The following is an 18,492-nucleotide window of genomic DNA, read 5'->3' as shown; positions in this document are numbered from 1 at the left end:
CATAGCCTGAAGGAAACACGGGATTTTAATCTCTGGCATCTTCAGACAGGTTCAACACGCCTAGCTTTCCAAAAGCATCACTTAGGAGGGAGTGTATCCATATTTTCCAGGGTTTCACTGCTAGATTAAGTGCTCAGGTACAGATTTATATTCTATCTTCTAGAATTTATATTACAACATCACAGAGCGCCCTTGGATACCCAGCCCTTCTTAATGATTTTCAAAACATTAATAAGTAAAGTAGCCTGCAATGCAGATAAGACACTAGAAATAAGATCAGAAGGAAACTGGGTGAGGCGGCTAGTCATTTTCTTGTTACCTGGTGCCTCTAGAGGAAAGACGGTCGTAGGAAGACTTTCTGCCAGCAGGTACAATCCCAGCAAGGTGGCTCCAGGTGGCTTTCACAGTCGTACGCGGGTCTCGCTCGTCACTTCGCTGCCCTTTGCCATAGCTCAGCACCCGCATCCTAGGGAGTCCGAGAGGCGGCTCCTGCCACTGCCTCCGCTGCCCGCAGGTCGCGCTGGGTGGGGGATCCGCGGCGATCGCCCCATGAAACCCGCGTTTCTGCACCCGGGGAGCGGGCAGAGGCAGGGCGGCCGCGCACGCACACACAGACACACACTCAAGCACACACACTCACACACTCGCAGCCAGGCGCGCGCGCACTCGCATTCACACTTGCACACATACACACACACACACACACACCAGTACAGCACCGGGAAGGAAAAGCAAGAAGAGTACTGGTCCTTCTCACGATCGGCTTCGATGCCCACAGAACCAAGGACAGCAGAGAGAGGGGTCTGGCATAGCCTTTCTATCACGTTTTCTTCAAGTTCTCTTCCAACCCAAATCCACGTAATTCAAGAGCTGGTGACATTTTGGTGTAGAGGAGAAAGCCAGGAACCGGCGAGGAAGAGTCGAAGAGTCGGGGATTCTGGTAAGCAGTTTGAAAGGCAATTCTTGTTACCTTGATTGTGCAGAAAGCCGCTCGACAGGCTGAACTTTTGGCTTCAAATTATGTAGACAGAAATGTAAATATCCTTCTGGCCGAGACAGGAAGGTCTGGATGCACACACACAAGACGGTTGCAAGACCCTCTGGTGACCTTGTGATGTACCTGGAAGCAGGTTAATACTGGAGCTTTCCCAGCCTCTAAGTAAAGCGATCCACACACAGGAGTCCGCAGCTGAGCAGCCCTTCCGAATCCAGCCTGGAAAAATGGGTTTGGGCGTCCTCCGCGCTCTGTGAGAAGCCGGGCATCGAGGGCACACCGCCGAGTTAACACATTTGCTTCTGGGTAGTTGGATAAAAGACAAGCAAATGCATCAGACAAGTGAGCGCACAAATACACACACATACACACACGCACGCACGCACGCTACTAGCTGAAGAGAGCTTACAAAAAAAAAAAAAAAGCCAAGATGACTTCCAAAGGTAGAAACGATCCAAAATCTTTCCTGAAAAACGGAAGGGCCAGCCGGAAGGTTACAGACATCTTCCCAGGTCTTTCATTCGTCCTTTCTCCTGTGAGTGCTGTGTGTGCCTGTTTGTATTTCCAGAAGGTTTCCTTGGTCTGCCCCACCCCCGTCCAGTTGCGCTTTTTCTCCTGATAGAAATCGACCATGCAAAATGGATTATATGGGTGGGTTGTGCTCACAACCCGGAGCTCCACAAAGTCTAGAATCCTAGGGGAGCAGCCAGCTGCAAAGCCATTGCCATCCTCGAGGGAAGAAGGAAAAACACACGCAAACACATGCACACCCGCGCGCACGCACACACGGGAGTCCTCCGTTCGGGCCGCTCTGCACACGCCTCCTGCCTCCTTGCGCGCCACTGCACAGAGCGCCCCGCCCGCTGCCCGCGGCTCCCAGGGAGTCCGCGGCTCAGACGAGGTGCTGGCAGCCTGGCTCCCGTGCTGCGGTGGCGGCCAAGGCGGGCCCGGCTCCCCGGCTCCCCGCGCCCGCGTGTTCGGACAGCGGCAGCCGCCGGGCCGGGAGGAACTGCGTCCCGCGCTGCAGCATGGAGGCGGCGGCGGCGGCGGCGGCGGGCGCGCGGCCGTGAGCCCGGCCCTCGCCGCAGTGACGGGAGCCGCCGCGCCCCCCAGACTCCGAGTCAGGCGAGACCCCCGCCGGGGCCGCCACGCCGCCCTCCGCGCCTCGGAGCCGGGCGTGTTCCGGACTGATTTACCCCGGCCTCCTAGAGAAAAGGGCCCGTCGGGCGCCGACAAATCCCGGAGTAGGCGAGGCGCGGGGGCGTTGCAGGTAGGGGGAGGGGAGAAAGCAGAAAACCTTAAGGATGAAGGCGAACTTCCAGGGGCATCCCTGGGCTCTTGCGAAGCGGGGGGGGGGGGGAACTTGCTGACTGCCCACTGCCCCACGGTTATGGGATCAAGGGTTGTCACTGAGTCAGGCTGTGACTGCTTATGGCAGAGGGAAAAGTCACTAGCTATAACCCGCCGAGAATGTCTGCGGCGGAGTTGCTGACTTGGGGGTCTCGCTCACCGGCGACTGGCTTCCAGCGTTCCCTTAGTGGCAGGTAATAGTTTGCCTGCTATCGGATGGACGCAAAAGCTAAAAAGGAACATTATATTTGAGAGTCAACTCAGCTAAGTATCACGCATTAGGTGGGCTCAGGTGGTCACGTTATTGGTGCCTGTCAGGCAGAAAACAAACCCAACAGTCGTCACAAGGGAGACCAGGCCACTAAGAATACTGGGACAAGGAACAGGTCTGAAGCAGGAAAGAGAAGAGGGGTGGGGAGACAGCAAAACTGGGTCCCCCTGGCGGGGGTCCGCTGTCCACAAATCCAAGTTTCTCTCCTCGAACCCCACCCCCCTTCCTCCAGCCCGGAAAAGGCTTCCCCCTGGGAGACCCCGATGTGAAACGAGCTGTTCACATCTCCTGAGCCTGGAAATCCTTTTACTTCTCTTTAACCGGTTCACCAGCACGTGGTCTTCGATCCCAGCGAGCAACTCCCTCTCAGCTTGGGACCCCGGTGGCCCAGAAACCACTCCGAACCCAGAGACTGGAAGAGCTGGGAGTTGCAGAAGGAAACTGACTAGTAAGGGCTTCTTCCCGGCCTACTAGGCGAAGCCACGTGCTAGCGGCCTCCTAGGATAGGGGCGTTCTGGAAGGTTGCTACCAATAGAGCTCTCCCAGGCTTCAGCGCTGCCCTGCGGGCGCACAGACGCGCTCCCGCCGAAGCACACCCACGGGTTCTCCCGAGCGCGTACACGTGCACCCACGCGGAGGCAAGATCCACACAACTGCCTCTGTCAGGCAGGCACGCAAGGGGTGATGTGCTTGAGGTGTAAACTGCTCTCGCCTGTCCTCCATCTCCTCCTTCCTCTTCTTCCACCCGGTTCGCTCAGGGCTCCCGGTCCAGCCCCGGGTTTAGGAATCCGCGCCAAACTCTCCCGCAGGCTTTGTTCCGAAGACGCCTCCTCCCTCCAGGTCCGGGCTCCCTCCAGGCGCCGTGGGTCCCGGGCTCCAGCGCGAGTTACGCGGGGCCCGGGCTGCGCGGAAGGATCCGAGTTCAGAGCTGGAGGCAAACTCGTCCGCAAAGAGGCACTGCGCGGCTACACCTCCGACACCTCAGAAAAATAGACCAAAGGGACACCGCGGAGCAGGACATCAGCGGACCCACTGTGATCCGGGAGAGTCTCCATTAAAGCCATCAGCGCTTCCCCAGTGGCTTTCTCTCCAGTGAAAGAAGCCGGTTTCCGACAAGTCCAGGGCAAAAAACCTGCGGCGAACTAAGTCCGGGAACTCTCCGAGAAACAGAGAGAGCGTGCTTCCATCTTCTCTTCACTTAAAACTTGGCCGCTTCTGGGACTTCACTGAGTGACGGCGGAGTCGCACCAGCGCGGACCACGGGGCGAGCGAGCACTGCCAAATACTTTTGGACGCGGGGGTGACTCCTTTTTCCTTCAGGATTGCTCACCGGCCACCCTTTCCTGCTGAGTTGATAGGAACTGCTAGAGACCTGGAGATAAAGGTTTGCAGTTCCCCTTCGGGACCAAAGTATAGAGAGCCGCCGAATGAGAAACCCAAAGACCTTACATTGCTGGACTAAATAACTTCTTTTTCGTTTTCTATTTTCTGTTTTTTCCCAGTGCCAGGACTGAGATGAGGAGAGGGAACACTTAACCAACTGTAAGAAAAGAACTGGGAACAGGGCAAAGTTCAAATATCTTCCTGGGTGCTTCTGAGTAAAAGTGTGTGTGTGTGTGTGTGTGTGTGTGTGTGTGTGTGTGTGTGTGTGTGTGCATGCATAAGAAAGGTGATATCAACTTCTCTTTAATATGTAGTGTAAGAGAGATGATATCAACGACTGTAGCATGTAGTGTATAAGTAATGTGTAACTTTGCAATATTCTCTGTTGCAAGTCCTACCATGATCACAAAAAGACCCTCTCTTCCTTTAGCCTTCCTGTTGTGCATTATACATTATATTTGAAAATGCTTTCCCCATTTCATCTTACCTCAGGAAAACACTCGCTGGTAAAGCCATGTACCTTTCCATCTCCAGGTACAGTACTTGTTTCTTTCCCTCCCATACAAGCTGATTAGAGTTTTTACCGGTAAAGAGGAAGAAGCCAGATTTGTTTTAGCTTGGCGGTAGAGGTGGCAAGACCTTGAAGGAAAGGCTAGGATATTCTGAACCAAAGAATGGCAAAGTTAACAGGGTAATTTTTCTTCCAACCAAAGGGGGAAAAAAAGGCCTCGAAAAAAAAGGAGATGGCAGTTTCTGATTCATCAATGTCTATATAAATCATTGTTGGCATTAACCAGTTTCAAAATTGGTATACTTTTAAATGTCCCCAAATTCTTAGTTTATCCCCAAATCCAATGTTTATCCCAAGTCATTTTAAAAATTATGTTTTCTTTCTTCCCCCGATCATTTTTCTAAGGACCTTTGGTCATATATATTGGACTGTGTTTTCCCAGAATAATCGAGAATTTCAAAAAATGTTTTGTTTTACTAATTTCAGACAGTAAGTGGAAATATGAATGTTTTACAGTTAAAATGATAAATGTTAAAAGGAAACCAGAGTTTCTGGTTATATTGTTATCATTTTTTCTAAGAGAGTGAGAAAGGCACTCTGCTTTAAAATTGTTTTCAACAACTGGTTTGCTTACCTCATGAATTTTCTTATTTCTGTGGTTTGAAAATGTATGATATATTGTCACTTTAGTTCATTGTTTATGTATGTTTTAAAAAAATTATTTAAATTGAAATTCTCTCCAGATTTTCTGGGTAATGAATTGGTATTGTGAGGAGCTTTTGATTCTTTTTCCTAATATAAAGTTCTCTTTTAACTCAAGACCAGAAAATGATGTGTAGAAACAACAGGGAAATACAAGTTTCTGAAATGAAATAACATTTTTTTTAAAAACTTAGTTAAAATAAGAATAAAGTTCTCTGCCGTAGTTGTGCCCTATATGTTTTTGAAATGTGAAAAGAGATCTGCTTATCTTAGAAACATATTTTTGATGTTGCACCTGACTATAAAGTCCTAAGGTACAAATTGTGTTGGCAATTAGATCTTACCAGAAACGTGATTCAATTGGGCACTAAAGAGATTTGCAGACCCAGCATATTTCTGTCATAAATAAACAGATTTCTTATTTGTCTATTTTGGATCTCCCCCCAAGTCAGATTTATTTACCATTTAATATATTTCTGAGCTACAAAAAGACATTTTTCCCTTTATTTTTAAATAAAAATGTTTTATATGTGATTCTTTAATCTTATGTAAAACATACTTTACTTTCCCTTCTTCTTGAATCTTTGTCATATTTTTTTAACCTTTATGGATCATGATAATGGCATACTAGATAATTAAGGTCTACCTCATGAAAGCTGGAACTAGAACTAAGAACCCAATAAATTACTGGATGGAACTGGTCATTTCTTTTACTAAAGAAAAGTGTTTTTTTTAAGCTTAATTTTTAAAACATAAGCAGTGATTTTTAAAGACAGTGTCATAGGCAAAAAAATTTTGAGAGAATTCAAAAGAGGTTATTTCAAAGATAAATATTACCAGATAAGCAAGGCAATTCTTAGGCAATATGGCAGGCAAGAAGTAAATTTCACCTAACTATTCATCCATCTTTTTTGTCTGGCTTATTTGCTTACCTTTTGGCATTAATTCCCTGTATTTGTCTGGTGCTTCCATTGAGTTACCCAAAAGTCCCAAGTGCAGCATCCTAGCTAGGAATATCTAACCCAGAGACCAATGGTACAATTCTGGGATCTATTTTCCTGTCTTCATCAAAACCTCTATTTAGTCATATTAGATATATCTTAAATTCTTAAGGGGAAAACAATCATATAATGCTAATTCAAACTAAAGTGTCAGTGACTAGCAGTTTATCCACTTCAGAAATATGAAGTCAACTTAATTTCTAAAACAGAATTTCTGGCAAAGTTTTATTAATACTTATAAAGGGAGCAAAGGCACTGTAGTAGTTTTAAATTTGTTTAAAGGATTCAGTGTTAAGTATGGTGCTGTTTTTTCCTGTTTTAATTTTTAAGTTGCTTTTAAACCATTACTCAAACCTATTTTATAACCTTGGAAGAAACATTTAGAAAGTTTTATATTTATATATCCAGTTAGTATTTCAGGATCACTTCCACTTGATCTTGAAACTATTTTAACACGAAGTCAGTCACCACATAATTATCTTAAATTTTGTATTACTGTTCTTATTGATTTATAAGTACTGGTATGCCTACCAAGTTATATTGATGGGAGTAATATGCTGTCAAACATCTATGGACTTAACTTCTTCAAAATGCATATATTACTCTCAGTTCTACAAAACCTGATGGTAAACTGCAGAAAAAAAGCATTTGCTTTTAAGCTTGATTCACGAATTCCGTTTTCTAATATTTCTTCTTCTTTAGAGTCTGCCCCTGAATTTCAATCTGGTGGCCACCAGTCGGCAGTAAGATGATACACTCACGTGGTTGAGACCAGACCACAGGCTTTGGCTTTCTTACAAAGGAGCATAGATTTTGAAGTAAGAATTAATTTTTACTTATTTTATGAAAGATGCATTTTTATTAAAATAAATGATATATGTTTTATCTATATAAAATCAGATTTTTTTTTTTAGAACAATGACTTCTTAACATAAATTCCTAAGGCATGATTAGTTGATTTCCTTCTAATGTTTTCACCAGTTCTCTTTTAAGTAAGGTCTCTTTGGGATGAGTTACTTTAAAGCCCCCTACTCCTGTTATCCTAGTCCTTCTGGTCCCTTGACTGACTGAGTTCTTGGCCAGATCGGTGTTAAAGCACCTATGGATGCATTTCTCAGTCATAATGACACTAATTTCTGTAATGAAAGCAAATCTTTTTCTTTGTGATTGTTTACCACCAAATTTCTTTCTCCAGACAGTCTCCCTTCTCTGCTTGCAGTCTAGTTCGTTCCCTGGAAATTCACTGAATGCCTTGTTACAGCCAGTGTCCTGGAGTAGGCAGTGGGGAGAGAAAAGTAACCATAAATCTCTTGCTCTCTGTCCCCACAGTAGAGTTTACCATCTAGTGGAAGTAATTGACTAACAAGTCGATTGTTACAATATGACCTTGCTTTAATTTCCCAAAACAATAATTTGCCTTCAATTCCAAAGATTCCTTTTGTTAGGCCTCTCTGGAACCCACCCATATATACTCCAATAATAGTTTCTTCATAGCTCTTAGTTTCTTTGTTTTTCTCATATTCATTCAAACTGTCTTGATAGGTAGCCTATGAAATATCCAGACACAGTCCTTTATTGAAAAACAACACAGCATATTCCATAAAATGTTAGAATATAACACACTTGGGTTTCGATCTTGGTTCTGAAATTCACTTCATTGCCTGTGAAATCATTCAACTCTAGCCCAAATATTTAATGCTTTTGTGTATAAAATAGAAATTATAATACTTAATTTGAGGTTGATTGAGAGATTTTATTAACTTCACCTGTGTAACTACCCAAGCAAGTAGTTAGTACCAAAACTACTATAAGCAAGTACTCCATACATATCATTTCTGTTCTTTGCCATTCAGTTCAGTTAAGTTCAGTCGCTCAGTCGTGTCCAACTCTTTGCGACCCCATGAATCGCAGCACGCCAGGCCTCCCTGTCCATCACCAACTCTCGCAGTTCACCCAGACTCACATCCATCGAGTCAGTGATGCCATCCAGCCATCTCATCCTCTGTCGTCCCCTTCTCCTCCTGCCCCCCATCCCTCCCAGCATCAGAGTCTTTTCCAATGAATCAACTCTCCACATGAGGTGGCCAAGTACTGGAGTTTCAGCATTAGCATCATTTCTTCCAAAGAAATCCCAGGGCTGAGCTCCTTTAGAATGGACTGGTTGGATCTCCTTGCAGTCCAAGGGACTCTCAAGAGTCTTCTCCAACACCACAGTTCAAAAGCATCAATTCTTCGGCGCTCAGCCTTCTTCACAGTCCAACTCTCACATCCATACATGACCACTGGAAAAACCATAGCCTTCACTAGACGAACCTTTGTTGGCAAAGTAATGTCTCTGCTTTTCAATATGCTATCTAGGTTGGTCATAACTTTCCTTCCAAGGAGTAAGCGTCTTTTAATTTCATGGCTACAGTCACCATCTGTAGTGATTTTGGAGCCCAGAAAAATAAAGTCTAACACTGTTTCCACTGTTTCCCCATCTATTTCCCATGAAGTGGTGGGACCGGATGCCATGATCTTCCTTTTCTGAATGTTGAGCTTTAAGCCAACTTTTTCATTCTCCACTTTCACTTTCATCAAGAAGCTTTTTAGTTCCTCTTCACTTTCTGCCATAAGGGTGGTGTCATCTGCATATCTGAGGTTATTAATATTTCTCCCGGCAATCTTGATTCCAGTTTGTGCTTCTTCCAGTCCAGTGTTTCTCATGATGTACTCTGCATAGAAGTTAAATAAGCAGGGTGACAATATACAGCCTTGACATACTCCTTTTCCTATTTGGAACCAGTCTGTTGTTCCATGTCCAGTTCTAACTATTGCTTCCTGACCTGCATACAGGTTTCTCAAGAGGCAGGTCAGGTGGTCTGGTATTCCCATCTCTTGAAGAATTTTCCACAGTTTATTGTGATCCACACAATCAAAGGCTTTGGCATAGTCGATAAAGCAGAAATAGATGTTTTTCTGGAACTCTCTTGCTTTTTCGATGATCCAGCAGATGTTGGCAATTTGATCTCTGGTTCCTCTTCCTTTTCTAAAACCAGCTTGAACATCAGGAAGTTCACGGTTCACATTAGTCTATTTCAAATTATGTAATGAATAGCTAATGTCAATGAAAGGATATTATAAATAATCTAGAGTCTCAGAATAGCCTGTTTTTTTAATCAAGAAAATTTGCTCATAAAAGTGAGATAAAAATTTTCAGGAAGTTACCTAAAATATTCTACTAATTTTATATTAAAAATTCTGTATTTCATAATTCTTTCATATTAAATATTCTGTAATTTTGGTCTCATATTAGCAAAGTCTTGAATACTCAAGTTTCTTTCTTCAGATACTATTAAACTTCAAAATGTATTTTATAAGATTTGTAGTAGTTCCTTAAATACCCTCCCATTTCAGTTAGGTACATAAACCCATTTTCTTTTTATTGCATTATATTGCTATTCAGTGGTATTGTCCCAGCTTCTCTAAAGTGAACTTGTATATTGTCAGTGTATATTTAACTATTATCCATCTGTTCTATCTTTTTTTCTGAATGGATATGACAAATATGTAAGCAAAATATTGCTTATTTTGTGTTAGATTGCCATGTTTTAACATTTTGGTAATATTATAAAATTATAGCCTTTTTGAAAACAAAACAAAAAACACCATTGAACAATTAACATCACAACTTCCTGATTGTTGGGACAAACAGATATTTTATATTGGTTTTATTAGTAACAAAATTTAGGAACTAACAAAAGCTTAGATGGTAAATGATTGTGAAACAGTATATGAGATTGCGTGCTTTCTATATGGTTTTCAAAACATGATTGATTATACTTAGCTTTTGTAATTTTACAAATATGGTAATTTGCTAGAAATTTTTCCAGACTCTCTTGATTTCCAGTAGTACTGATTAGTGTAGCTGAAAGTGTAAAATCCTTGGCATTGAATTCATTCATACACTTATTCACTTATTCACTCACTTTTTTTTTTTTTCACTCACTTATTTACATGTTATACTTCAAGATTAGGCTCTTCCTGCCCTTGCCACCATATGCTAAGATATGTTATTGCTCTCCAGTTTTGATTTATACTAAAAGGGACAATATATCTTGAAAGGGAAAAAAAAAAAAGAGAGGGAAAGCAAAAAATGAGGGTAAGCTGTAAAGCTAATAATATTTAGAACTACAAAAATAATTCCCTCTCTGTTGTCCAGGAATGCTTTTTTTCACTTCAGACATTAATTCTGTGTTTCCAAAAGCATTTTCATACAATCCCATTGAGATGTTTAAATATGGACTTTAAATAAGATGGGGATAAATGGAAGATTTATAAGAAAGACAAGGAGAATTATGTCAAATATGCACATATCCCCGCTGCTGCTGCTGCTAAGTCGCTTCAGTCGTGTCCGACTCTGTGCGATCCCATAGACGGCAGCCCACCAGGCTCCCCCGTCCCTGGGTTTCTCCAGGCAAGAACACTAGAGTGGGTTACCAGTTCTTCCTCCAGAGCACAAAAGTGAAAAGTGAAAGTGAAGTTGCTCAGTGGTGTCTGACTCTTAGCGAACCCATGGACTGCAGCCTACCAGGTTCCTCAGTCCATGGGATTTTCCAGGCAAGAGTACTGGAGTGGGGTGCCATTGCCTTCTCCCTAGGCACATTCAATAGATCTTTGTAACATGTTAAACTTTTTATTTTTCACTTTGTGAATGGAGGAGAGTTTAAAATGTAGTTTTAAATCTTAGCTTCATCTTAAATGTGAAAATGCTCATAATGGAAAAAAAAGTATTGAATTTGAATGATGGACATTTATTTGAGGCAGTGAACTTGAAGAAGACAGTTTCTTTTTCTCATGACCTCATCTTGGAAACCTTGATTGGATTCAGTAGTACTCCATTTATTTATTCATTTAGAAAATTACCAGTGAGCTAGGAGATGGATTCCTGGCCTCCTGAACTCATTTCTGCCTATTGTATTCTGTCTTTATACTATGCCAGTAGCTTCTCTTTCCTGCTTTTGTTATTTAATCACTTCTGATCTATTCTTGGCAAGAGAATACCATTTTATAGGTAAAATGTATGCCTGTTTTCTAACACCAAGCAACATGGGAATATTTTGCTTGGAATTAGAGAATTTCTGAGTACTTCTTTGAATAGTTAGGCTTCTGGGAAATTTTGCAGAATATCCCAACTGGAAATTACAATAAATCTTAAAATGTTAAACAGCAATAATGTGTATAGACTGGCTATACCTAGATTACCTTCTGTAAATGTGAAAATACTCTTCTTTATAAAAATATGCAAGTTTATTTTATACTCATGTAGCAGATGTCTTGTGGCTCAGCTGGTAAAAAATCCACCTGCAATGCAGGAGACCTGGGTTCAATCCCTGGGTTGGGAAGACCTCCTGTAGAAGGGAACAGCTACCCACTCCAGTATTCTGGACTGGAGAATTCCATGGACTGTGTAGTCCATGGGGTCACAAAGAGTCGGACACGACTTAGTGACTTTTATTTCACAGCAGATGTCTAGTTCAAGGGGCAAATATATCTTGAAAGCTAATTTTACTTTCCTTTGAACACTTTTCTGTTTTATGAAATGTATAAAGGCATAGTTACTTTCTTTATGGGGTTTTACTTTGACTTTTAGGTATAAAGTGTCTCCCACTGGGGTTCATTTGCTATTTTGTGCTTTTGTGCAATGGATCTGTGCCATAGCTAGACTAAGAAGCAAATGCTGGAACTGAAAGGCAACAGTAATGAGGAGCCCAAGAGAATAAACCCTGGATTGAAACAAAGTTGTTAAATTTTGGAAAAGAAAGTGACTGAGCACCATCTACAATGTTTCCAGGCCTGTCTGTAGTTTCAGCCATGATCCAGACAGCAAAATCAGTGTTTCATATTCTACGTGGACCACATTTACACAAAGTGATAAATATTTTTTAAATGCAGTCAATGCAGAACTTCCTTAATTTTTGTCTTTTCAAATTTAGTAATTTATTCCTGTATCACATAAGTGTTGTAGGAAGATAATGTGCATATGCATAAGATAATGTGGCAGGCTTTCTTAAAATCATTTATTTGGTGAGCTCAAACAGATTCTTTGTTATTATCATGTTAAAAAGATCCATATACATAACATTTACATGGAACAGACTGTCCGATAAAGGTATAACGTATTTATTGTTAAATGTATTTTTGTTTTACTTTTTTAGAATCTAGTTACTATAATGGGTGAAACAGAACATCTGCTTTAAGAAACTGTAGTCCATGAAAATAAGAAATCATTATATATTTAGCAGTCACGATGCAAAAGCAATTGACGCTTTGTTCCACTTTCTGTTTCTGGTAGTGTTTTTGTTTCAGGCTTTTAACAGCATGAACTGATGATGAAACATTCTTGGAACACAGTCCATTGGAGGTTACCTTCAAGTAAATAAATACTTTTCTATCTACTATATCTCTAATTTACTAAAAATAAAAATCAGGTATTTAAAACTTGCATTAATATATAGCCCATATATTTTAATAGATATGTTATTGTAATAAAATGTTTGTGATATTTCTACCTAAGAATGGAGAAATGCCTTAATATATTTTAATTTATGCTTACATAAGCTAAAGCTGAAATTCCAGTACTTTGGCCACCTCATGCGAAGAGTTGACTCATTGGAAAAGACTCTTGCTGGGAGGGATTGGGGGAAGGAGGAGAAGGGGACGACAGAGGATGAGATGGCTGGATGGCATCACCGACTCCTGGGAGTTGGTGATGGACAGGGAGGCCTGGCGTCCTGCAATTCATGGGGTTGCAAAGAGTCGGAAGCGACTGAGCTACCGAACTGAACTGAAGCAGTAATAGGTGCCTTTAAGTATTAACATAAGTATGCGTGCTCTCCACTGTTACTTTCCAAATTATTATTTTTATTAATATTTAGGTTTGTTTTGATTTTCCAAGGAGGGGATTTATAGATTAGCTATTTCAATTGCTAATTTTGTTTTACAAAACGAGAAACATCAAGATCTTAAGCTAACTTTTCAAGCTTCGTAGAATATGATCTAGTGATCTTACTGCCTCCTTCTCTCACTCTCAATCTTATTAGTAAGTCTTCCCACATTTTGGACAAAAGGAGTTGGCTTAAAAATACTTGTGGAATTTGAGTAGGAAAAAGTAAATTGTGATTCTAAGGGATCAGCAAAATATGTCACAACTTGAAGTACTGTGAAGAAAAGCATTAATTTAAATAAGACTAGAGATTTATGGGTGTAAAGTAATTAAACAAGGAGACCATTAGCCTAAGTGACTAATGCTTTGATAACCTAAATAAGCAAAACAAGACCTAAAACAACCTTGAAACATGAATAATATCATATATTAAACGAGTCGCCAGTCCAGGTTCCATGAAAGATACTGGATGCTTGGGGCTGGTGCACTGGGACGACCCAGAGGGATGGTATGGGGAGGGAGGATGGAGGAGGGTTCAGGATGGGGAACACATGTAAACCTGTGGCAGATTCATTTTGATATATGGCAAAACCAATACAATATAGTAAAGTTAAAAAATAAAATAAAATTTAAAAAAAGTAAAAAAAAATAAAAGCTAATGTCCTCCAGTCTAAGAAAGTGATACTTAAGAACAATCAATCACAGTCAACTATGCTTTCCCAAATAGGGCAACTGCTTAAACTATAGCCAGTCAGGTAACTTCCTTGGTTTGCTTCCACATCTCTGTAAATAAATCTCCCTTACTTGCTGTGGGTGGAGTACTCCTAACCACCTCTGGTTTCAGTTCAGTTCAGTCGCTCAGTCGTGTCCGACTCTTTGCGACCCCATGAATTTGTATGCTGGGGCCAGTTTATTGGCTAGTTATGTTAGGGGAAGCACTTTGAAACTGCCCACCCTGGCCAGGCTCTCTAGTAACCATTCCCATAAGTTGTTTCATGACAGGAGATCCTGGTAAGGAATATGGAACTAATAAGCCACCACCAACCGGAAGAGTTCGGCAAAGGGCAAAAGGAGACACCGCATGTCCACCCACTTCCTCACATGGTTCCATTATTAAACATCCAATTGCTCTAACCAATATGCTGCTGCTGCTGCTTTAGTCACGAAATCATGTCCAGCTCTTTGTGACCCCATGGACTGTAGCCCACCAGGCTCCTCTGTCCATGGGATTCTCCAGGCAAGAATACTGGAATGGGTAGCCATTCCCTTCTCCAGGGGATCTTCCTTACCAAGGGACTGAACCTGGGTCTCCCACATTGTAGGCAGATTCTTTACCTCATGAGCCACCAGGGAAGTCCAAATTCTCTGCCAAATGCTCTCAGGAAATCTGGTGGTGATGTTTGTGGGGGTGGAGGTATGATTTTCTCCAAATGGAATCATGTCTTTGATGTAGTATTAAAAGATAATTTTTTTAAATCTGCTTTACATTTATTAGGCTATTGAATAACTACTTTATAAAAAGTACCTGCAATTCTCTTATTTTATTCATTATTAAGAAGTTTTTTAACGTGGTGAGCTATTTTTCTTCTGGCTCTCATAAAATTTGTGTTTGTTTTATACTGCTACATATTGGAAAATTCTGCAGTATACAGGGCCTGATAAAATTTTGAATGTTGAACTTTTTAATTCATGTATGAAATAATTTTATATATTAATTTTATATATGTAAATGAAGCTGTTTATTAATTTCAGAAAAGAATCCTTTTACCCAAGTGGTTTTTTTTTAATTTAATTAATTTTAATTGCTTTACAATATGGTGGTTTTTGCATACATCGACATGAATCAGTCACATGTACAGATGCGTACCCCCATCCTGAACCCCCTTCCCTCCTCCCTTCCCATCCCATCCCTCTGGGATGTCCCACAGCACTGGCTTGGAGTGCCCGGCTTCATGCACTGAACTTGCACTGGTCATCCGTTTTACATATGGTAATATACATGTTTCTTTTTTTTTTTTTTACATTTTTTTAAAATTTTATTTTATTTTTAAACTTTACAAATTATATTAGTTTTGCAAAATTTTGAGTAAGTAATTTTTAGGATTTTTAATTGAATTATTTATGTAATCATTATTAAGGTTACCTGAAGTAAGTCACTTTGTAATTTATTAAACTACTCTGCAAGTCTGAAAGTGTTGAATAAATATGTGTTTAAGTATTGAGTCAAACTAATTTGGAGAGAAAACCTGAAAATATTATTAAGTTATCAAAATACAAAACTTAAAAAAAAAGACTTTTCAGGTACAAGCATCATTTTTAAACTTATAAGAAGATAAATGAAAATTATATTTTCCTACTGCTGCTAAGTCGCTTCAGTCGTGTCTGACTCTTCGCAACCCCATGGACTGCAGCCCACCAGGCTCCCCCGTCCCTGGGATTCTCCAGGCAAGAACACCGGAGTGGGTTGCCATTGCCTTCTCCAATGCATGCAAGTGAAAAGTGAAAGTGAAGTCGCTCAGTCGTGTCTGACTCTTAGTGACCTCATAGACTACAGCCTACCAGGCTCCTCCACCCATGGGATTTTCCAGGCAAGAGTACTGGAGTGGGTTGCCATTGCCTTCTCCATATATTTCCTTAGAAATGCTAAAAAGATATATCCATGATATTTATTCATATTTACCAGATAAATTTTAAATATCATAGTCACTGAGATATTTTCAGTGTCCTGTAAAGATTTTATGTTCTTAGAAGGTCATGTAGAAATAATGAATACTTTAGGAACAGTTACATATCATTGATAAGGTTTCTCTACTTTGAAAGAGTTAAGAAGAAAATATAATTGGTAAAATAAAATATAGATGTTATTAATATTAATTATCAAAAGAAGAATTCCAGTCTATATTCATTAATCTGTTAAATGGGGGAGCTATTGCATTACACAAAATACTGGCCAGTTTTGTTCCTCTAAGCATTTTCCTTTGATTAAAACCATTTGTAGTAAATGATGACTGAAGCCTTTGTAAATGATATCTTAACTGGGGTCATGGTCTAATGAAATTGTATCTTTAAAGAAGTTTCAATTACTAGACTTATAAAATATGAGTCTACTTAATACATTTAAAGTGAAGCATCAGTTCATTCTATAAAACCAATATGTATTGGTTAATATCCAGTTTTCGGACTAACACTTATTAGGCTTTACATGAGAGAGGTTGTTTATCTGAAGAGCATGAAAAATATCATTCCTCAAAAGTAAATACCCTGCTGTTGTTTATTATGCTTCCCTTAATATCCAGATAGACCTGGCAAGTCTCTTAATCCCATTAAGGGTGAGAAAGAAGAGGAATGCATTACAAACTTCAGTTCAGTTCAGTTCAGTCGCTCAGTCGAGTACGACTCTGTGATCCCATGAACCACAGCACGCCAAGCCTCCCTGTCCATCACCAACTGCCAGAGTTCACACAAACTCCTGTCCATTGAGTCGGTGAAGCCATCCAACCATCTCATCCTCTGTCATCCCCTTCTCCTCCTGCCCTCCATCTTTCCCAGCATTAGGATCTTTTCTAATGAGTCAGCTCTTCACATCAGGTGGCCAAAGTATTGGGAGTTTCAGCTTCAACATCAGTCCTACCAATGAACACCCAGGACTGATCTCCTTTAGGATGGACTGGTTGGATCTCCTTGCAGTCCAAGGGACTCTCAAGAGTCTTCTCCAACTCCACAGTTCAAAAGCATCAATTGTTGGGCGCTCAGCTTTCTTTATAGTCCAACTCTCACATCCCTACATGACTACTGGAAAAACCATAGCCTTGACTAGATGGACCTTTGTTGGCAAAGTAATGTCTCTGCTTTTTAATAAGCTGTCTAGGTTGGTCATAACTTTCCTTTGTCTTACTTCAAGGGATTTCTACTAAAACTAAGACTAGACAGGAGAAAATTACTGCAAAGAATTCTCCTTTGCCTGTTTTCCCATGTGTACAACATGAGCTAATGTTAAGGCACGAAAGTATCATGAAAATTCTTTCTGGAACAAAAATTTCATTATATAAGCATAAAATATTATTGGTCACTCACACCCAGGTTTTCAACTTAATTTAGCAAGACTTTAGGTTATTAGTATTAATATTTTTCTTCCTCTCAGTGAACGTCTTTTAATTTCATGGCTGCAATCACCATCTGCAGTGATTTTGGAGCACAAAAAGATAAAATCAGGCACTGTTTCCACTGTTTCCCTATCTATTTGCTATGAAGTGATGGGACTGGATACCATGATCTTAGTTTTCTGAATGTTGAGTTTTAAGTCAACTTTTTTACTCTCCACTTTCACTTTCATCAAGAGGCTTTTGAGTTCCTCTTCACTTTCTGCCATAAGGGTGGTGTCACCTGCATATATGAGGTTATTGATATTTCTCCCGGAAATCTTGATTCCAGGTTGTGCTTCTTCCAGCCCAGCGTTTCTCATTACAAACTTAACCTTGAGTAAAACCAAGTCAGGAAAACAGAAGCAGGATGTCTTAAAATTTTAATTGTACAATGTGAATACTGAGCGGAAGAAAAATATTAATACTAATAACCTAAAGTCTTGCTAAATTAAGTTGAAAACCTGGATATGAGTGACCAAAAATATTTTATGCTTATATAATGAAATTTTTGTTCCAGAAAGAATTTTCATGATACTTTAGTGCCTTAACATTAGCTCATGTTGTACACATGGGAAAACAGGCAAAGGAGAACTCTTTGCAAGTATGCAGTTAATTTTCTCCTGCCTGTTCTTAGTTTTAGTAGAAATCCCTTGAAGTAAGACAAGTGTATATTAGCAGCCCTGTTCTGTAGGTTAAATTCTAAGGTGTAGAAGAGTTATTCTTTTCTTAAAGCTACCCAGGTAATTATCAGCAATCACAGTGCTCTGTGAGTATTGATTATTTTATCTTTATTAAAAAATATGGGGAATATTCCTGCCTATGTAACTTAAGGGCTCCACTGGAGGCTCAGTGGTAAAGAATCTGCCTACCAATGCAGGAAACATGAGTTTGGAAGATACCCTGGAGAAGGAAATGGCAATCCACTCCAGTATTCTTGCCTGGGAAAACCCATGGACAGAGAAGCCTGGAGGGCTACAATCCATGGAGTTGCCAAAGAGTCGAACACAACTTAATGACTAAACAACAACAATGTAACTTAAGATTCTTAAAGATATTACATATGAAATTAACTTCTATTTATGAAATGTGAGTAAAAATATGAGTTCTTGGTTTCTCATAGCCATGATAAATGGCTGAACATTATGTATATTTTTACCTATAATTTATTTATGTTTTAAAATCTACTGCAAACCTGAATATAGGTGTACCTCAT

The 18,492-nt window shown here is 40.6% G+C and overlaps 1 protein-coding gene across 2 annotated transcripts in view; it reads right to left on the bottom strand.

Moving 5' to 3' along the window:
• The window catches only part of LRFN5 (leucine rich repeat and fibronectin type III domain containing 5), a 318,530-nt gene extending 317,126 nt beyond the window's left edge, over nt 1-1,404 (bottom strand). For both annotated transcript variants that reach the window (XM_070775496.1, XM_070775497.1), the window contains exon 1: nt 320-1,404. The gene's annotated coding sequence lies outside the window, so the exon portion shown is untranslated. The remainder of the gene's footprint in view (nt 1-319) is intronic.
• Between the last annotated feature and the right edge of the window lie 17,088 nt (nt 1,405-18,492).

Source organism: Bos indicus, chromosome 21 (assembly GCF_029378745.1).
Source record: "Bos indicus isolate NIAB-ARS_2022 breed Sahiwal x Tharparkar chromosome 21, NIAB-ARS_B.indTharparkar_mat_pri_1.0, whole genome shotgun sequence".
Classification (NCBI taxonomy): domain Eukaryota; kingdom Metazoa; phylum Chordata; class Mammalia; order Artiodactyla; family Bovidae; genus Bos; species Bos indicus.
The sequence above is the reverse complement of the archived record's forward strand: the minus strand, read 5'-3'. Positions and strand labels throughout refer to the sequence as shown.